Source organism: Barbus barbus (assembly GCF_936440315.1).
Source record: "Barbus barbus genome assembly, chromosome: 11".
Classification (NCBI taxonomy): domain Eukaryota; kingdom Metazoa; phylum Chordata; class Actinopteri; order Cypriniformes; family Cyprinidae; genus Barbus; species Barbus barbus.
The window spans coordinates 6,390,670-6,406,755 of NC_136739.1; positions in this window are offsets into that span (position 1 = coordinate 6,390,670).

Sequence of the window (16,086 nt, forward strand, 5' to 3'; positions counted from 1 at the left end):
TATCTCATGTAGTTACTCATCAGGATCTGGTCCTTCAAGAGCTGTTCATTCATTTACAGTAATATTGCTCTTGTGGGCATTCAAGCATGGACTTTGTCTTAACCATCCACAGTCTCGAGTGCACTCATCTGTATTGCATATTCTCTAGCTAATGCTTATGGATGCACTTTCATTTAGACTTCTGAATGATCCTCAAATATTACTTCAAATTTCAAACCAACAGCATGCATGCAAGCAGAGGTCAGCCGCATCAGATGCAAAATGCATCCTTTGTTGACTTTTCAAAGTGAGTCGTGTTGGATATGTTCACGCACGAACAAGCACAATGCCGTCTGAATGAGGACAATGTCTATCAGAGCCCTGCTCGAGCACGATTGTGTCCTTTTCGTTAAAAGACACACCAATAAAAATGTCTGGTGAGCAAGCTCAACAATCCATCAGCCCATTGGCCAATGGTCCCTCAGGATACGCAGGCTGCCGGTCTCACAGCTTTATCAATTTGGGGGTGGTCTGAACAAGCCCAACAATTAGTTCACTTGCTTTCTGAAACCAGCGGGAAGACAATGAGAAAGTGGGTGGTTTTTGGGTCATTCTTGGGGTTGTGTAAAAAATAATTACAAGTCCTTATTGACATCTGCTCTTATGGAGCACCAATTAGCAACCATGGGAAACATTTCTTTATGAAAGGAAACTTAAAAAAAAAAAAAAAAAAGCTTTTAATATTTATTGATTATTCATATTTTTTGCTAAGATGATGCAACATTGAGAATTTTGGGATGGTTTTAGTGTGCTTAAGTTTCATAAAGACTTAAAGTTATCACTGTAGAAAGTGATAAGTTGACTTAACTTAAAACAATTGAGGAAACCACTTGCCTTAAAATTATCAAGTAAATAATAATTAAAAAAAAAATAAGTTAAGTGAATTGTCAGGTTCACTAAACTTGTTTTTTTTAATTTTTATTTACTTGATCATTTTAAGGCAACATAATTATATTATATTATATTATATTATATTATATTATATTATATTATATTATATTATATTATAATCTCTCTGAACAAAAGTTCATTAGGCCAATAACCCTCAAAATTACACCCCTAAAGTTATAACCCCCTAAGTTACAATTTTGTGAGTATGAGTGCATTAAATATTGCCAAAGAGTTAAATATATTGAGAATATTTAGCTTGACCTCCCCTCCCTACTTTACAGTTAAGTATTTGCAAATTTAAAACAGTTGTTTGCTATTATCACTAAGATGACCAAATCCATTTTAGAATTATACATAAATATTTTTTTTTTAACAAAACGGTCTATTTCACCTCTGCGTAGGTCATGGTTCTCATTTAAACATTGTGCTCTTCACACCTTCAGCTTGCCTGCCTCTAAATTTATGCAGAACAGCTTCATCTGCTAGTAGACAAGGTCAACATGCTTTTGCGCTGATTAAAACAGGGCAATCACATAGCGAAGACTAATCAAACTTTAAAAGCATAAAATGATAAATTGAAGAAAATAGGTACACCTTCATAAATAATGCCAAACAATCTGCCTAGTAATGAAAGATTTCCTCAGAGATCATTAGGATAAAAAATAAGCCTTTGATAATGTTTGCTAGAGGAGCCCCTCTGCACACACACACACAATTTCCAGGTCCTTGTCTCAAGCATCATCTGGGTGGTATAATTTCCCCTGTGCCCTGCATGCTGATAGACTTGCATCTCATCAACAGGACTTGACACCGCCTGAGCCAGGAAGATGAAGAGATAATGGTCTTTCAGTGGCTTACTGGGATTGGCCCTACCATGAGGAGGCCCGCTGCACCGCTGCAGCCTCTGCAGCCTCTGCCTTTGTTTGTGCTCTTGCTTACAGCAACATCAATTGCGCACTATCGGTGAACCATTGTTAACAGTCCAGGGGCTGTATTCTTTAAGTAGGCAAGACTCTTTCAGCTCCTGCTGAGGGAGAGCAAAGTTAGATTGAAAGGTAATGAGCATATTAATTAAAGACCTTTCAAAGGGGACGGCCTGGCATCGTGTCCTCACCCCAGTCTTGGCCTTCTTACAAGGCTTTGGGAGGGTAACAGCAATGACTTCCTGTCCGTCTAAAACACACAGACATGCACACACACACACACACACACCATTCGTCTCTCTTTGGCAGGTGTTACTTTAATGCTGTATTAATTTCAACTCATCTTAAATGTGCATGAAATCCGAGGACCATCGATAATCACTGATTATTCAAATACATGCTTATCAGCATTCCCTCAAAGGAGAGTAAATTAGACTGACCAAGAAAGAAAGAAAAGCTATGATTCTCTCACTGCTTATTTTGGGGTTATATTGGGATTTGAAAGTCAAATAATCCTTGAATAATGAATATTGGCTGTTCAGAAGATTCGATGACTTTCAAATCACAAAAAAAATGTCCTACTTTCCGCTTCTGAAGTTGTAATTACACGTTTGTCATAGTCAAGTGCTTTGTTATCAGAAAGACTAGGAACCATTGAGGCAGCAGGTTCATTCTTTCAGTTTTCTTTGAGAAACCATAAATGATTTAGTCAATATTCAACAAGTTTTGATTCAAATGTACAGCATTGTCCAGCAGAGTCATTGGCAACCATATAAACATTACTCGCACTACTGTATGCATTCACAGCTCTATCTAGATAGATCACGTGACTTTAGATGCTTTTGTTACTCAGCGACTATTTTCTGGAGCTGGACAACATTCATTTTGTATAGTAAACTGTAACTGTCAAATAAATTTCAAAATTACTCAACAGTGAAAATAACATGAACATGGAGTGTTTTGCATTTACAAACACATTTTAAGCTAACCCCACTGCCAATTTGGACATATAACATGGTCTGAGTTAGTGTTCACATACATGTCAAAAACTGCTCTGACAGGTAAAGACTTACCTACTGATTTCGGTAACACTTTAGAATAGGGAACACTTATTCACTGTTAACTACGATTTTCCCTCAATAAATTCCTAATTTGCTGCTTATTAATAGTTAGTAAGGTAGTTGTTAAGTTTAGGTATTGGGTAGGATTAGGGATGTAGAATAAGGTCATGTAGAATAAGGAATTAAGATGTGCTTAATTACAACTAATAAATGGCTAATATTCTAGTAATATGCATGCTATTAAGCAACTAGTTAAGAGACCCTAAAATAAAGTGTTACCCTGATTTCTATACTAAATTTCAGTGTGACTAGTAAAAATGATAGCTGCACAATGATCTAAAGGAGCTTGCATGCCTTTAGAAGGCATGAAAAGAACCGTGTGATTTTTAAATTAACCTTGAATGCAGCAAATTTGATTTCTGTCAGAATTGGACCCACCTCTCTTAAATTTGCATTGGTCAATGAATCAACATCATAATTTCTCAACTTTAGGTTGCATTTTCCATTGCTCTCACAACAATTTTACCTCCACTGTATGTCCTTGCCCCATACTACCCCTATTGAAATCTATGGATTTGCAGTACTCTCTGATGCAACATAAACTCTAGTGTACAGGCACCCTAAGGCCTTTGCTTGGGATGCTTCGATTTGGATCAAACAGGAAGGCAGTGATGATCCAGAACATGAGGTAATAAAGGTTAGATAGCCAGGCTCTTGAATCATTGATCAAACAAGCCAACTAGACTTCAGCCAAGTATACAAAAGTGGCTCCATCAATGCCAATGTTCAAGCCGCAAGCATCATTGATTTTTATTGAGCAGCATCGCAGTGTATTTAAAACAGAGACGCCATGCTACAAATAATCTTTAATGGAGCTTTGACGTGGATGGTGTCTCATTCAATGCATTGCCAGGAAAACAACAAATATATTTTGCGTTGTTGGTGAAGTCAAAGGTTTGTGGTTGTTTTAAAGAGTATTTATGCTTTTAAGGGAGACCAGCCTTTCCAAAATCCTGACTCACTATGCAGAAAGATCCAAGGCAATGTAAACGAAGATTCAACTGGATTGTGTCGGCATGTTTCTTCCATCGTAGACTCAAGTACTTACTTTTGTGCACTTTCCTGCACAATAATATGTACTACAGCTAAAATGGTATGGTTGCTTCAGAAATATGTTTTTATTTGACAGTTTCCTTCATTAAATTATTGGTTAGGTTTAGGGTAGTATTTAGTACGGTGGCCCAGTAGTGCAAAACACAACAAATTCTCCACAACATAACGGAACCAAGCTACAACACAAAAAAATTAGCCCAACACAATGGAAACAAGCCGCAACACAACAAAATTAGCACAACACAACAGAAACAAGCCACAACAAAATGAAATTAGCACAACACAATGGAAACAAGCCACAACATAATAGAAACAAGTCACAACACAACAAAATTATCACAATGCAAATAAAACGAACCACAACACAATGAAATTAGCACAACACAATGGAAACAAGCCCCAACACAATGGAAGCAAGTCGCAACATAACAAAATTAGCATAACACAACGGAAACAAGCCCCAACACAATGGAAACAAGCCAAACACAGCAAAATCAGCGCAACACAATGAAATTAGCACAACACAATGGAAACAAGCCGCAACACAACAAAATTAGCACAACACAACGGAAACAAGTCGTAACACAGCGCTATTAGCACAACACAATGGAAACATGCCAAACACAGCGCAATTAGCACAACACAGTGGAAACAAGCCAAACACAGCGAAATTAGTGCAACACAATGAAAACACCCACTACACTATGGAAACAAGTCAAAACACAGCGGAACTAGCACAACACAATAGAAACAATTCACAACACAACCAAATTACACACACAACACATGGACTCGTTGTGTGTGTAATTTGAGTGTGTTGAGTATGGGTCACCATACTTGACAATACGTCACGACTTTTTTTTTTAAATTAGCACAATACAGCGGAAACAAGCCTTAACACAACAAAAATAAGTTGTAACTCGGGCTGGAAAATAAAGCAATGCATCGCGAATCGAAAAATGATTCAGCATCGATTCTGAGATTTTCCGAATGCATCGCGATTCTTTCTCGAGCCGATTCTGAGATTAGTTTTGAACAGCAGATGGCACTGCATGCTTAAGAAACAGCCGTACTCTGCACGTTTCCAAATCCTCTCACACACTTGAACTTAAAATAACCATTCATAAAATTTGAAAAGGTTGAAGCAAATTACAAGGGTGTTCACAGTGGACTGTGTTTACATTAATCTCGCTCCATAAAAAGCATTCTGAGCCAAGGTGAAATTACATGACTCAGCCGAATGCCCAAGTGCTCTTCAGCACACTTCTTCATGAACATAAAAACTACAACCCGAATTCCGGAAATGTTGGCAAGCAGGCATCAAATTTGAAATGAGCTAATTTTGTGCATAAAATTATAAAATTTCTCAGTTTAAGCATTTGTTATGTTCTCTATGTTCTATTGTGAATAAAATATTGGCTCTTGTGATTTAAAATCCTTTTAGTTTTCATTTTATTCAAATTTAAAAAACGTTCCAACATTTCCGGAATTCGGGTTGTAGATTAGAGCACCATCTGCTGTTAACATCTATGCGATGCATGAATCGATTATGCATTGATTTATCGTCGCAGCCCTAGTTGTAACACAAAAGGAAACAAGTCACAACACAGTGAAATTAGTACAACTGAGATAAGTGTGACAACCAACTTAACACGATGTTGCCAAATTTATATTCATCTGTTTCAGATGAAACTGAACGTTATTTTAGAGACACTCACTGGACATTTCACTTTGAAAATGTTGCAAAACATCCAAGAAGCAATGTGTTATCATTTTGCAGAAATCTCGCTACAGGCACGTTTCTCCAATGAGCCTGGGTTGCTAATGGACTAAATAAATGGGAGCACCTTGTTTTGTTCCTACAGATGAGTTGTCAGGGAAAACACATCTTTTACTGCTTAGTGTCCACCTCTTCTCCCTCCAGCAGAGTGCTGACAGCTGTTCCTAAACTTTGATTTGCCTTTCAGTGTCAGTCAGGAAACAATGTGGTGGAAATTCTAGACGCACCCTGGAGTGCCGCCTGAACTTCACTTCCGTTTATTGGTCGCCTTACTTGCTTGACTTGCCAGGCCATCTCCCACAAGGCAACAAGTCATTTCCCTGCCCTAATGAACACTTACCAGGTTTGTCGTCAAGCCACAGTGTCTGCCCTTTTTGATTTTGTATCACTGTGGCTAATTTAAATAAAAATCTGTGCTGTTCCACTAGTTTTATTTGCTCATTTCAGAATGCCACCTCAATGCCAGTCTGCTCAGCAGTGGAATCAATACTTCCTCTCATGCCGCAAAGTCCTGGTTTTGCAAGAGTGATGAATATTAGATAGGACACTAGCTGCCAGCGAGACAGCCCAGAAAAGCCGTTGGCCTCACTTAGCCCAGACTGCTAAGGTTACGGCAGAACCGTGTGTCAACATGGGGTGTTTACAGTGTCCCCTTCAACCCAACTTGATACTGCAATGTCATTTCAGAGCAAGGCAATTTTCATAGAGCATACTGAAAAACATCAGCTCCAATTTGTCAGCATCCCACAATGGGACTTCATCTGAGCTAAAACGGGTTTTGTTATTGAGAGGTCAAAGTGCATCCCACTGTCTTGTCCTGAGAGTGGTTCTCATAGAGTGTGTGAGAGGGCATGAGCCCGTATCATGTGTCACACATGTAAACAAACACATAAATCAGGACCAGGTTGAAGAATTAGACAGATGATTTTATCTTCTATTTACAACTGCTGAATCCTGGGACCATGACAAATAAATTTGACCCCATAACATTAAACACAGATGCACATGAGAAGGCAGAAGACTATCATGGCAAAACCTCATCATTACCACTAACACCAATATTATTTAGGATTTGCAACATCCAGAAGTCTTTGAATAGAAACACACAAATCTTAAAACACCTGCAAACATTGATGAAAATAAATAATTACATATTCATTCTGGAAATACCCCATATGATCTGTGATTATGTTTTAGTAGGTAATTCTATCTGCATTTTATGTGATGTTTTGCAATTACTTTTCATTATAATACTTACTTGAAATCTGCACCCTGTTTGCTACACTTGAAATACATGCAGTCAGAGCACTATTAGAGCCAAATTGTGACATTATTTACAGCAGTAAAATTTATTAAAGCCATATCACCTTAGCAAGAATATGTGCAAAGTAGGGAAGTAAGTAAGGAGTGTCCTAAAACTCTTGTATGGAGAACTGCTAATATTTATGTTGCTAGTTCAAAAGATTTGTCCTAGCTTTGATGAATTCTCATTAGAACCACTGTAAGAACAGGGATTTGGCCATTTCCCAGAAGTTACTGAGTAATAAGGATGCAGCACAATTGTGTGATGGTTTTACACAACACTTCATTGAACAAACAAAAATATATAGAGTAACTTACAATTTAGACTTACAATTCAGAATATCTTCTTTTGTGTTAAGAATGACAATTTTAATTTCTGGGTGAAAAAAATCTCTTTACTGTTAACACAAAGTGTGAAAATTAGGGGGGGAAACAGATATCTTTGAACAGTGTCAATGTATAATAAACAAACACATTCAAACATACATTCTGAATTAGTGCTATATATATCTAATACATTCTGAACTAGTGCTATATGCATTCCTTAAAGATTTCATGCATTCATATCAATTTTTTTTTCTACCAATTTCCAATTTAAATCTTTCCACACTTATCAGCTTCTTGAGGGTGAAATCTATTGGGAGGGGGAGGGGATGATTTTCATTCTATCGCTCTTTCTAAGCTATTTAATATGCTGTTTCAATATTCCGGAGGGTGTTAAATGCAAATTCTGCGGTCACTCATAAGTCAATGTAAAAAAATAAATTTGAGGACAGAGAGATGTATAGGAAACTGTCAGAGTCTCTTAAATGAAGTCGCTTCCCACTTTCGAACTCTGCTGGGTGAGGGGAAAAAAGATTTGAAAGGATCCAGAACATCTGAAGGACATAAGGGCATCCTTCGTGATCATACAGTAGCCAATCGAGTAGAAGAACTTCTCTCTGTCCATCTGCTGTATACAATTTTCTCATAGTGATAAAATCTCAGGACATGACATACAAATTCTTTGATGACACACAAGGAAACAGCAAAGTGTCCACAATATGCAGATATATTTCCCCTGGAGAAACTTAGAGAGTCATTCAGAGGGGTTCATTAACTGCATGGAGTGAAATTAAAACGAAAAGTCCAATATGAGAGGAAATCTCCACCGAGATTAATGTCATGGTCCATCTCATTTCTATTATGCTACAAAATGTTCCTTGTTTTCATTGATATTTTAATTACCACAAAATCTGTTTTGTTTGAGTAGTTTGTGTTGATGCATTTATCGCTCAATCTTTGTCAAGGGGCAAAAAGGCTTCAGAAGCTGCTGGAACATAATGTGAGTGCTTTTGTGGGACAAATTCCTCAGACGGACTCACTGGAGCGATTAGTCCGCTGTAATGATCTTCCTGATTCTTGTCTTAATAGCTGGAAAAGCTTTCGGAAGTTAGATCTACAGGGTTTCAGAGGGAGGGAGACTAAACCGCTTTTCTCCTTGAAGACCGTTGGATGTTTGAGTTTGAGTACTTTTCACCTCAATTTAATTGTCTCCAGATAATTAATTAAAAGTTGCCTCAAAGTTATTAATTAATCTAAAAAACTAGGTAATCTTGGTCAGCTAATATGGTCAAATAAGTGAACCTCACAACTTGATTAAAGTTGACTAGATGAAAAAAAACTTAACTAGTTTTTGCAATTAAAAGTGTTGTTTTTACAAAATAAGTTTAATTGGACTGGCTTAAAAAACAAAAGCTAAACATCAGCCATTTCAGGGGATTCATCTCCCAGTGTGCTTTGCACTTGATTGTATAGAAAGAGTTCAATTTAACTGCTTTATATGTTTAGGGAAATATATATACGTATATATACAGTGCCCTTCAAAAGTATTGGAACAGTAAAGACAAAATTGCTCTGGCTGTGGAGTCAAAACATTTACAAATATGATTAAAAGATGAATATGAGACAAAACTACAGAATGTCACATTTTATTGGATGATTCAACACATAGATGTTTTACCAACTAATAAGTTCAGCACTTTTACAGTTTCATCCCTCTATCTGATGTGAGCATAAGTATTGGAACAGTTGCCTCACAGGTCTTTCTAAGTGATCAGCTGTGTCCTGTTGCATTAATTCTTCAGATATTAGAAGCAGGGAATGTGTCGTATCAGTTATATCCATTACTTCTGTATTCTGAATCTTGCATTCAATGACAACACACACAAACCAGGATGAAGGTGAGGGAGCTGACTTTGAGAGAAAAGCAAGCAATTTGGATGCTAAAAGAAAAGAGGAAGTCAATTAGAGCTCTAGCACAAACAAAGGGCATGGAGAAATCAAGAGTTTGGAAACCACCATCGACACCAGCAACCAACAACGACTTGATTGGCTGAGAAAACAACAGTAGTTGATGACAGACAAATCATAAAAGCTGTGAAAATGAATCCTAAAAGACGTGTCTGTAAAATCACCAGCAACTTCCAGAAAGCTGGGGTGATGCTCTGACAATCTACTGTCCTCAGGAGACTTTGACACAGAATTACAGATGCTACACAGCAAGATACAAACCTCTGACCAGCACCAAAAATAGAAAGGCAAGATTAGAGTTTGCAAAAAAGCACAAAGGTGAGCCAGAAGAGTTTTAGAACTGTGTTTATGGACCGATGAGACAAAGATGAAGCTTTATCTAAGTGATGGGGAAGCAAAAATGTGGAGAGAAAAAGGGAACTGCAAATGATACCAAGCATACAGCCTCATCTGTAAAGCATGGTGGAGGTGGTGTCGTGGCATGGGCATGCATGGCTGTCTCTGGAACAGGCCCTCTCAAATTTACTGATGACTTAATGTATGATGACAGTAGCAGAATTAATTTGGAAGGGTACAAAACCATCTTGCCTACCAATATTCAACCTTTATCTAAGTGATGGGGAAGCAAAAATGTGGAGAGAAAAAGGGAACTGCAAATTATACCAAGCATACAGCCTCATCTGTAAAGCATGGTGGAGGTGGTGTCATGGCATGGGCATGCATGGCTGTCTCTGGAACAGGCCCTCTCAACTTTACTGATGACTTAATGTATGATGACAGTAGCAGAATGAATTTGGAAGGGTACAAAACCATCTTGCCTACCAATATTCAAGAAAATGCCACCAGATTCATTGGGAAGTGCTTCATATTGCATCAGGACAATGACCCAAAACACCCTGCCAGTTCAGTCAAGTAATTTATAAGGGCAAAGAAATGGAAAGTCTTAGATTGCCCAAGTCAATCTCCAGATTTAAATCCGATTGAACATGAATTTCACCAGCTGAAGAGGAGAGTAAAGGCAGAAACACCCTAAAACAAACAACAATTGGAATTGGCTGCATTAAAGACTGAGAAAAGTATTTCAAAGGATGAGACCAAGAGTCTGGTGATGTCTATGGGTCACAGACTCACTGCTGTGATTGTGCGCAAGGGATTTGCAACTAAATAATAGCTTTTAATCTTTTATATCTGCCTTATGTTCAACTGCCCCAATACTTATGCTCACATCAATGAGTGGGATGAAGTGCTGTTCTTTTTATTTGGTAAAACATGTATGTGTTGAAACGGCTAATAATAAAATGTGACATTCTGTAGTTTTGTCTCATATTCATCTTTTAATCATATTTGCAAATGTCTTGACTCCACAGCCAATAGAGAAATTTTGTCTTTACTGTTCCAATACTTCTGGAGGGCACTGTATTTTTTTTTTTTTTAATTATCAATACATACTAATGACCAAATACTGAATATGCAACCCTGTTATATAATAATATAATTATTTAATTAATATAAGTTAAAGGAATAGTCCACCCAAAAATAAATATTTTCTGATAATTTGTAGAAATGTAGCATTACATCACTTGCTCACTAAAAGATCCTCTGCAGTGAATGGGTGCCGTCAGAATGAGAGTCCAAACAGCACAATACATTAATCAACAAGTAATCCACACCACTCCATTAGCATGGCATGAAAAACAGCATGTTTGTAATAATAAAAAACAAGTCATCTATTCATAATTTTGCTAATATTCTGAAATTGTTTGCAGATGAAACTGTTCCCATCAAATGAAAAGTGCCAAATGACAGAGGAAGACAGCAGAGGAGTGTGAAATCAAAATTATGTGTCTGGGGCAAGTGATGCAAACATTACGCAAAAGTGACAGTGCAACTGTATTTTATGGTCTGAAGTGGAAGGTTTTCAACATTATATTGTCTTCGTATGTCTCCACTCAAGACAGCAGGAAGAGCAAGGCGCTTACAGAAAAAAATCAAATGGGACACAACAGTCAAAAACACAAAACTAGTCATTCTTTCTTTATTTATAAGAGCGAGTTCACATGAAAATGAACTCTGTGAACTCCTGAGAACATAAAAGCAGCCAGAAATCACTGGAAAATCCTGGCTTGTTATTATTCATACCCAATAAAGATGTCACTTTTAATCATAACATGCAAATACACACATGATGTACATGGTGCTGTGATAAGCTCGGGAGGCAGTGCTGTGCTAATTTGGGTTTGTAACGGCAGATTTGCTGTTTGTTGGCATTATTCCGCAGCGCAGAGGGATCAGACTGCAGGCGGAGATGGCGCCTTTGTTTGATCTCTCGCAGGGCTTTAGAACTCAGAGAGGAAGAAAAAATACCCTGAAACACTGCAACCAACAGGCATTATGGGTAAGTGAAGTGGGACGTCAACATCTCACAGCTAGGGCATTTTATGCAATGGGTAGTTTTTCCAATTCAATAAGGTGATTTAAAGCACATTTTTGTATAATTTTAAACATTCTATTAGACAAATAATGTGTTTATGTTTTAATAAATTGTGTTAGACCATGTCAAGCTGAATTAACAAATACTAAATTATGTTAGGATATAATTGTACAACAAGATTGACAGTTTTAAAGTTTGACTTGACATCACAAGTCTTGTGTTCAAGGTCATGAAACTACAAAGTGCTTTTAAGAAAGAGAATCGACAAAGATCCACTTTAATTATTGGTTGTTTACTACACAAAATCATTTGACATTTCAAGATCATTCAAGATCATTCTTTTGACAAAGGAACAGATAGGTGTTTGTATTTATTTCCATTTATTTTGTTTTTATTTAAATGTGTATATTTGGTAAAACAAACCACAAAAAGGCGTCCGAGTGAAGAACGGTGAAAAAAACCCAAAACATTCAAACCAGTTTTGTAATTTAATTAACGCATTTTTATTTATTGATTTTTATATATTTAAATCTTTGTATCAATGTTCGTTTTATTTCAAGTTATAAAGGTTTTAGTTAACAATAATACATTTTAGTTTTAGTTAACTATAATAACCCTGGTTCAAATATAATAAATAGCTACTGTATTTTCTATATATATTCAGAATAATGTCTACAGTAACAGCAAATGTGGCATCAGCTATTCAGTATTTTGTAGAATGACCCTGCTGTTATTCTTAAAATTATGAATCACAAAAAGATGACACTATTATGATAATTTGCTGTCTATATAGTTACAGAACAGAGGAAAACCAAAATATAAATTATTCCAAATATATTCTCTTTAAAAGCACTGCTGCTCATCAGTCACCTCATTACCTCTTTAAAGAGCATAAACAATCCCGGCTAGCTGGACACGGATCTTCATTAAGTCATTATATCGGCTTTGCTTTTCTTGAGGTCAGTGTCTCGGGGGAAGAGGCATGAAGTTCATGCTTGAGGAATGTCAGAACCCCCTGATGGAGGCCGTCACTCCACCGTCCTTCATATTAGGTGGCCTGAGAAGGGAAGCACACAGGATCCATCAGTGCCATGCTTTCATCATGATATGATCCCCTGAGATCTTCCAGGCCCATCTCATAATCGTTCCCTCCATATAACAGCAGTCATCGCCTTAACTGCCTTGATACGAGCACAGCAGCTGCTTAGCTGCACATCATTAGGAATGTGTTCTTTTCTGATTTTAAGAACATTTCAACAGAACAGCAATCACAAATCAGAAATAATGAAAAAAAAAAAAAAATAATAATTAATACCTGTTCACATGCTTATTTCCTAAATCCATATTTTGAATCTAGCCAGGCAAGCTATTTGTCAAATATATAACATAAACTGCACATTTACACTTTTTTAATCATAAGAAACAATAAATTACACATACAAAAGTGTGGTCGAAGTATAACATTTTTGAGAAACTAATAAATGTATTGTTCAGTCATGAAACTCTAGATGGCGCAGGCCAAAGGGTTGTTAATGTAACTGATGATATTCAGAGAGTTAAACGACTTAGCACAAGCTGACTAGTTCATGTTGCATATGTAGCCAATGAGCTTACTGCCATGCATGTATATGGCTGGCGAGTATTCACTTGAGATTTTTGCAGCGGACTTTCTCTGGTTTCTCTGAAACCCTCCACTTTCCCCAGCTCCACCTCTATAGATCTGCTGCGGATTATTTTGAATACTATTTGTGCAGCAGCAGTATGTCATAAATACTCACAACACTGTATCGTCAGATGCATTGGCAGTAGCAAGTTCCTGTACTTGGTTGCAGCAGCAGCAATAATCTACAACTACAGCAATAACCAACAGCAGCAGCGTAGCAGATCGATGCTTAACAGTTATATCACAAAATAGCGAAAGTGGAAAAGCAAATAGGTGAATGAAAAATTTTCTGTATTTTTAAAAATGAAACAGGTTCATGAAAATTATTTATAAATTAATTATTATATATATTTTTAAATAAGAATTCTAGATAATAACATGTACAGTGCCGCCCACTAATATTGGAACCCTTGGTAAATATGAGCAAACGTGGCTGTGAAAATAAATCTGCATTGTTAATCCTTTTGATCTTTTATTTAAAAAAATTAAAAAATTCTAACCTTTCATTGAAGTTAAACAATGTAATGCGCGGGGAAAATTTCATTATGAAATAAATGTTTTTCTCTAGTTCAAGTCTCAGATAACAAGTACATCACAGGCAAGGCAAAGAATATTCCTAGGGCTAGCGTGGGTCTACGATTGGCAAACAATATCCAGAGGGCTTGGCATGAGGAGTAATCCAAATAACACAAGCAATAGTCCAGGCGAGGTGCAAACACAGTCCGAAACAGCAGGCGAAGGGTTAATCCAACATACACAGGCAGAAGATCATGAACTAGACAACAAGGCAACACGAAATGTCTAGATTTAAACTAGAACTATAAACTAGGACTGGAAACTTGGAATGGGTCCGTATTGTAGCTATCGCTAGAAGAGTGATACGCTAAACAATACTCGGCAGTGACAAAGAGGAAGTCCAAGGCTTATAAAGCGTGTCTGATTGGATTCAGCTGTGTATGTATAATCAGTGCATTCAGCTGCGTGTGTGTAATCAGTGCAATGGATGATGGGAACTGTAGTCCGGAGTGACATGTAACAGTCTGTGTGGTGTGAGAGACAATATGATGGAGAGGCGACCTCTTGTGGCAGTTGGATGGAAGGCCACGAGCCAGATTCAATGGTGACAATGGTGATGTAGGGGCTGTTTGATTATTTTTTATATGCTTTCTGACCCCACGATTCAACTAATATCTGCAATTCTCAAGCTGTGGTCCTTGGATAGTCTTTGGCCACTCAAACTCTCCTCCTCACCGTGCATTAGGACAATATAGACTCACGTCCTCTTGTGACGCTTGTAACATCTTTAGTAGATTGGAATCTCTTAATTATTTCCCAGATGGTAGATGCTGTAGCTATTATTTTACAGCCACTTTTTATTTTGTGAAGCTTAACTATCTTGTTCTGTACATCAGAATTATATTCTTTGGTTTTACTCCTTGTGATAGATGATTAAGGGAATTTGGCCTTAGTGTTCCTCATATTAATCCTGTGGAACAGGAAGTCATGGCTGGACAATTTCAGTCACCCCGATGTGCTACAAAATGTAAATAGGAATGAATATACTTCAGAGATATTTTACTCATAAGAAGGGTGCCAATAATTGTGGCCAACATGCATTGGAGAAAAACATTTATTTCATAATGTAAGTTTCCCCCCACTTTCAATATTTTTACTTCAATGAAAGCTTAGAATTTTGTGAATTTTTTGTATGAAAGATTAAAAAGATAAATGATGCAGATTTATTTTCACAGCAGCCGCCTTTTCTCATATTTACCAAGGGTGTCAATATTAGTAGGCAGCACTGTATATACTGGTTAAGAAATTTCTAGATGTATAACAGTTCATTATATCACAAAAAGTGAATTGTTTGAAAAACAATTAACTGAACATCATGAAAAATGTTCTGTTTGTTTTCTTCAAATAAACCGGTTCTAAATAAAACATTTCTTACACTTATACCTAGGTTATTACTATTTTAATTACAATTTTAACTTGTGTTTATTGAATAAGAATTTGCTACGTATAACATTTCATGACGTGCAAAATGATGAGATAAAGACTCAATAAGTGGCCTAATAAATAAAGTTTTTCTGGTGACTACTTTTAGGGCTCTTAAAACATTTGATGAACTCGTGCCCATGAGAAAAATAAATAAATAAGCAGTATACAAATAATATTCTTCCAGAGGATCATGTGCCTGCTGAGGAACTGCCATCGAGATTAGAATGTTTATCCAGGTATTATAGACCTTCTTATAGTGAATAAGAAAAATAATCTCTCTTCTACTATGCCGTTATGAGTAAAGCCAAGTTACTGCAAGTACAAAATCCAGAACTTAGTCACCGCCCAATGGTCTTTGGCTTCTCAAGTTATTTGAGCCATCATTATGTGGAACCATCATAACCTTCCAGCATGTCCCAGCCAAGAGTTTCAGGCCTGAAAGTGCAGTTATAATTTCCGATCTGCCGCACTGAGTGCGTACAAATAAGCAGTCGCAGTGTTTGGAGCACACGCTGCAGCACAGCGCATAATGTAGCTCAACTGAACAAATACGGGCTGTGTTGATCCAGTGAGTCAGAGAGAGGAGATTG